The sequence below is a fragment of the Sycon ciliatum genome, chromosome 9 (assembly GCF_964019385.1).
Source record: "Sycon ciliatum chromosome 9, ocSycCili1.1, whole genome shotgun sequence".
NCBI classification, from domain to species: domain Eukaryota; kingdom Metazoa; phylum Porifera; class Calcarea; order Leucosolenida; family Sycettidae; genus Sycon; species Sycon ciliatum.
This window is the reverse complement of record NC_088651.1, coordinates 9,768,628-9,774,650: the sequence shown is the minus strand read 5'-3', so window position 1 is coordinate 9,774,650 and position 6,023 is coordinate 9,768,628. Positions and strand designations below refer to the sequence as shown.

The 6,023-nt window shown below is 46.3% G+C and overlaps 1 long non-coding RNA gene across 1 annotated transcript; it reads right to left on the bottom strand.

The window, feature by feature from the left end:
• Nucleotides 1–2,577: 2,577 nt before the first annotated feature.
• On the bottom strand, nt 2,578–3,305 carry LOC135825254 (uncharacterized). Its single transcript, XR_010555040.1, has 2 exons — nt 3,177–3,305; nt 2,578–3,015 (listed from the first exon to the last, which is right to left on the bottom strand). It is a non-coding gene; the product is annotated as an uncharacterized LOC135825254 (long non-coding RNA).
• Between the last annotated feature and the right edge of the window lie 2,718 nt (nt 3,306–6,023).

Sequence of the window (6,023 nt, the reverse complement as noted above, 5' to 3'; positions counted from 1 at the left end):
AGAAAGGTGTTTGCTCCCCTCACTGAAGCTCGCGCCTTTCCGCCGACTTGACTTGACACTTGACTGAGTCACAACTCGACTCAGACTACCACTGTACCAGTAAGACAACTCCCGGCCTAGAATAAAGAGGGTCAGAACCACCGGGTCTAACACCCATACCGTTCAGATGGTAGTAAAGACCGGGGCTTTACCAACCGTGGATGGTCGTACTCATGGTACTTGAGTAGTACGGTCACTGTTTCTGAACACGGTGGTCCTCCGCCTTGTTACATGCTGTCAACCAACAACACGTTTTCAACAAAACAAAACAAGGTTTATCTACTACATGTACATGTACTCAGTATACAGTACATGTACTCAGTATACATGTACAGTGCAATCATGTACATGTACGTCATGTTGTTGGTTGACAGCATGATATGAAACAAAGTGGAGGACACCGTGTTCAGAAACAGTGACCTTTCTACAACCATCCACGGTGGTGAAGGCCTACCCATGGCCGCGTCGGGACATCACCAACCTCGTCTACAGAGAGCACCTCGTCACGACAGTGTCACGGTGGTGACAGTGACTGTTGTCAGCTGACGAGCTGAGAGAGGGACGCCATGGGCAGAAGTTAGTTGGAAGAAAAAAAGAGTTTGAAAAGGAAAACAATTCAGGTTAAAATAGCTACTATGTTTTATGACTATCAAGAAGACATCCAGGAGTAATCACAGAATACACGACTGACGTTAGGAGAAGTCTAAAACAAACTCCCCTAGAATAAAGAGGGTCAGAAAAAGGTCACTGTTTCCGAACACAGTGTCCTCCACCTTGTTTCATGCTGTCAGCCAACAACATGTGTGAACTAAAACAAGGTTTAGAAGAGGTTGGTGCGACTTCGGCGATAGTCAGGGGAAGAGTGTGTTGCTCCCTACATGGGAGCTTGCGGTTTTCCTGCCCACTTGAATTCTCACTTGACTGACTCACGACTGCCATCCATCCAGAGCACACGAGAAGTCCTTCGAACCGTCCACTCGGCAAACCTGCAAGAAAGCACCACTCCCTGCTCAATACACAGTGTTTCGGGGAATTCACCCCTCGTCAGTTGAGCTTGAGTAGGCTGAGCTCAACTGATGAGGGGTGAATTCCCCGAACACTTTGTATTGAGCAGGGAGTGGTGCTTTCTTGCAGGTTTGCCGAGTGGACGGTTCGATTGACTTCTCGTGTGTTCTGGATGGCAGTCGTGAGTCAGTCAAGTAAAACAAGGTTTTATAATAATAATTATTTTCCCTCAAACCAGTTAAATTTTTTTTTTTTTTTGGGGTGCAAGCCTCTTTTACGGGCAAAAATTAACACAATGTATTAAAATGCAATACAACATACACTGGAGAAGAAATCGGGAAAATAAAATATGAGCTCAAAAATGGAACGAAAAATAGCAAATAGAATCAAAACTCACGATGGAATCAAACTCACGATGGAATCAAACTCATGATGGAAACTACAACCCAATGAGTTGGAAAACCAACCACAGAATAAGATATTGGGAATAGAGTCAGACACAACAACAACCGAAATCAGTACACCAAAAATCTGTCCTACAAAAAACAAAGGAACAAGAAAAACAAGAAAGACGAAGTACAAAGAATCCCCAAAAAAGAGGGGAGAACGGGATGAAAGAGGACCGGAGAGCGGCAAACCCCAGAAGGACTTAGCGTCACGTAGTGGCGGGAATGCGGGCCTCCACAGAAACAGCATCCACATCCGCCGCCAGACCAGGTGAATAATAATTATTTTAATACCAACTTAGAAGTTGCGACTTCGGCGGTAATAGTCATGAAGTTGATTGTTCCAACTAGGAACACACGCTTCTTGCCGAACTTGACACTTGACTGACTCACGACTGCCATCCGGAGCACACGAGGAGCACGTCGCGCTGGAAACAAAGCGTCTCTGTAAGTTTGTATCCCTGGTGATGGTTTGGCCTGGAGAGCAGTATATAAGTGGTGCTTTTCAGGCACAATCTTCCTCAGCCTACTCAAGCTCAACTGATGAGGGGTGAATTCCCCGAAACACCGTGTATTGAGCAGGGAGTGGTGCTTTCTTGCAGGTTTGCCGAGTGGAAGGTGCGACGTGCTCCTCGTGTGCTCTGGACGGCAGTCGTGAGTCAGTCAAGTGTCAAGTTCGGCAAGAAGCGTGTGTTCCTAGTTGGAACAATCAACTTCATATTTTAATACCGTCACACCAATCATGTCATGTACTGTTGTGGACATGGAAATCCGGTCGCACGTCTAGCGGCCCCAGGGGCCAGGGTGCTGACCATGCCGCAGCCGTGGATTAGCGGTCCACACATGCATTTTAGGTAGGGACTTCAGACCATTTTTTCAAATCGGTTTTCTGTGGCTTATGTTTTGCTTTTTGGATAGGTTAGAGCTTCCTGAGGAGTTTGGTCTTTAGTTTTTCTAAATCGGACAAAGGAAACTAAAGTTACAAGCAAAATAGTCATCGCCTATCACCGGATTTGTCCGACAAACGTCCCACACATTTGAGAACTGAGAGAACCCACTTTCCTTGGCAACGCATAGCAACCGCACACCAGATCCAAAAACAATCTTGATTCTCCGCATGAAATAGCTGAATAGTATGGTTTACAATGTAGTGGTTAGTAACAGGAGACATTGATAATGCCGTCCTGAGATAGCTTCAGACTGTTGGTGTCAAGAAATAGAATGATCACGGAAGAGGCACTGACTGAAGCCCAACATGTACATGTACAAAGATATTGTATTGGCTGGGGTAATCGTAGCACGCACATCAGCAGAGATACAGCAAATAGCAACAAGAATATACAGCAAATCTCCCAGTTCGGCACTCTTTCAGCTATTCTTGCCGAGCTCAACCAGATCGAGCACAACAGCATTGGAGACAAGAATGGGGGCATGGACCGAAACAGCCAAGAGCAATTCAATTTGTACATCAGCATCATTTAGCGCAGGATTCTTCTCGCTGCTTTCCATACTGACTATGGCGGCGCTGCACGGCAAAGTACAAAGAGGAATAATGCAAGAAATAGGTCTTCTGGAAGGTGAAAACAATAAAGATTACCTTCCATCTAGACTAATTCGAGGTCGTAGAATACGAATATCACATTTTCAAGAAGGGGACCCGGACGGATCATAATTATAGTTTCTCACCTTTCCCTTCCATCCGCATACGTATCTCCGTCAAAAATGAACGTAACAGCTCCATTCTTGCTGGTCCCAAACGAAGGCAAGCTCCAACAAGACGAACCGAAACTTTCTACAAGACTTCCTTCATTTCGAAAAGCGGTTCCTTTTTTTCTTTACACGACTTGACATTATGAGTGACCACTAGGCCTCCGCGGAATATGCCGGCATAATTTCGGGAATTATCGGTGTGATTTTTAAAACGGGAATTATTGGCAATTTTTGGGGAATAATCGGTAAAATTTGAGCAATGCCCCCCTTTTTTCAATTTTTTTCCATCGTAACACCCTGATTTGTACCAAAAAGCTTGTGATCCTGAATGAGTTGATCGCCCGGTATTTCAAAAGAGAAAGAAAAAAAGTTTCCAGCCGATTTTCACGCGAACCGTGATTTTTTTGCCCGTACAAGTGGCAAAAAAAACCCGTAATCGGTACGGTATCTGCAAAAAAGGGAAGAAAAAAGCATTATTGTGAGAATTATTGGTGGAATTACGGGAATTATCGGACGTAATTTTGAGCAATGCTCAAAGGAATTATCGGTAAAAATACGAGCATATTCCGCGGAGGCCTAGTGACCACCATCACACGATTTGTGCAGGCGTCGATTTGCACGCTTTTGGGCCATGAAGTCACGTGGTCTGAAGTCCCTATTTTAGGCGCTGCAGCGCGCTAATCGCATCGGATCAACATGTGCCACGCAGCGTTCTGTACGCGCTGAGGGCGCCGGTGTAAACGCGAAAACGGTTCCTCCGCGAAAATGGTTCCAGGCATACACCGGTTACCCCCTGGAATCCACAGCCCACTAATTTCTGATGTATGACTAGTGACTAGCCGGGCTAGCCGCGAAGTATGGAATCAAGCAAGAGTACGAGTGTGAGATCGCCTAATCACAGCCCGCCGCGCGAAGCGCGAAGGGCTGTGATGTAGGCTGATCGAACATGAGTACGAGTGTTTTGATTGCATTTCTGACATGCACCCGCGCTTGAAACTCATATCGGACTTGTAAATACTTCGCGAAGGGCTGTGATTGGCTGATAGAACGTGAACACGACTGTTTTGATTGGATTTCTGACCAGAACACGCACTTCGATCTTCCTATCGCGCTTGAAAGCACGACTGTCAACCTTCTCGAGCCGGAGTCAAGTAAAAAAAAAGCGAGCTTGATCAGTGAATCAAAGCCCTAGTGGAGCGGGCTTTGATCGTAAAATCAAAGCCCGCCTGGGCGGGCTTTGATGGGAAAATCAAAGCCCGCTCCACTAAATATGGAGTTCTACTTCTTGTAGCATGCTTTGATGGCCTCATCTAGGCCCTGCTAGGTGCAATGCGATTGGTCATCTCCGTGCCTACAGTCTTGTGACATGTCAGAAAACGGTTTCAGGGATTAATTTTCTGGTGTAGGACCATCCGCGAAAACGGTTCCAGGCAACTGCGACCACTGTCTGTCGACTGTGGAACCGTTTTCGCGGACTGCAGCAACTGGGATCATCCGCGAAAACGGTTCCAGGCTCCAGTCTGTACATCCTTGACTGCTCCAGTACTGAGAAACTATTCGAAGACTTTTGTGACTGTTGCTTTCCATTGCCTTTGTAGAGAATCACTCGCGATGGCCGAGGCATTTATGAGAGTTTGTGACTGTTGCTTTCCATTGCCTTTGTACTACTGTAGAGAATCACTCGCCATGGCCGAGATAATTAATAAATGAGAGTTTGTGAGAATTCTTATGTTATGGCTTTCCTCTCAGACCTTACAATTTTTCAGTAGCTGTACTGCTGGCACTTGGCTTGGAGACATTTAGCAGGATTTGTGAGAACCTATACAGCTGGTACTTCAGTACATGGCTACCTGAACATTGATGGACATCTCGATTTGGTTTGTAGATGCAAATCATCGACAGCGTTCGTATCGCTTATACAATAGAGAGTCAATACAGATGGACGAGACATTTAGCATAATTTGTGAGATATTAACCTGTACAGCTAGTACTTCAGTACATGGCTAGCTGAAGTATGGAGATTATGGAGATCTGGATTTGATTTCTGGATGTGAATCACCGTCAGCACTTATCAAGCCATCCATGCAGTACACCTACGTGAAGAACTCCTCAAGTCATGTATGTTGTACGCCTACGTGAAGAACTTAGTGGAGCTAGTGGAGCTGCACCATACTCTGAACATCTTGGCTGTGTCTGTGTCTGGCCAGAAACCTAGAGATTGCCTGGGACCCGCTCCCTCTACAAGAGGTCAGAGCTGGTGTCCAAGTGTCGTCATGAGAACAAGTTCTACCTTCGTAACTTTGTCGGCAACACATGCATAGCTTTGTAATCACGCTACCTGCTTTGTGTGTGGGTGAGGGTGTGTGTCTGCGGCTGTGACTTTCGCTGTCCGAATGACTTATCCCGACACAAGAATTACTGTGTGGAGAGGAGTATGTGGGAGAGACGGAGTGTGTCAGGGAGCGAGTCCAGGAACATACCGAGAAGCGAGAGCCTGTGCACCGCAGAAGCCCTGGGGAGAGCACTGCGCAATGCACCAACCACTACAACATCCATCCACAGCGCCATTCATTCCCTTCACATCACCATCCACACTCGCAACGGAAGTGTCATACGTCATACGTGAACCGCCGGATAAGGGAGGCAATCCACATCTCCAGACACCATCCTAAGGTGAACCGTGATCGTGGCTGGGTGTTGCTTGACAATTGACAATCTGAAAAATTGGATGATGATGATTGTTTCTGTTGCCACTGTCCTGTCCTGTTGTCATGTGTGCTTGTTCACGCCATTGTTATATACCGGTAGTTCAGCACAATGTTG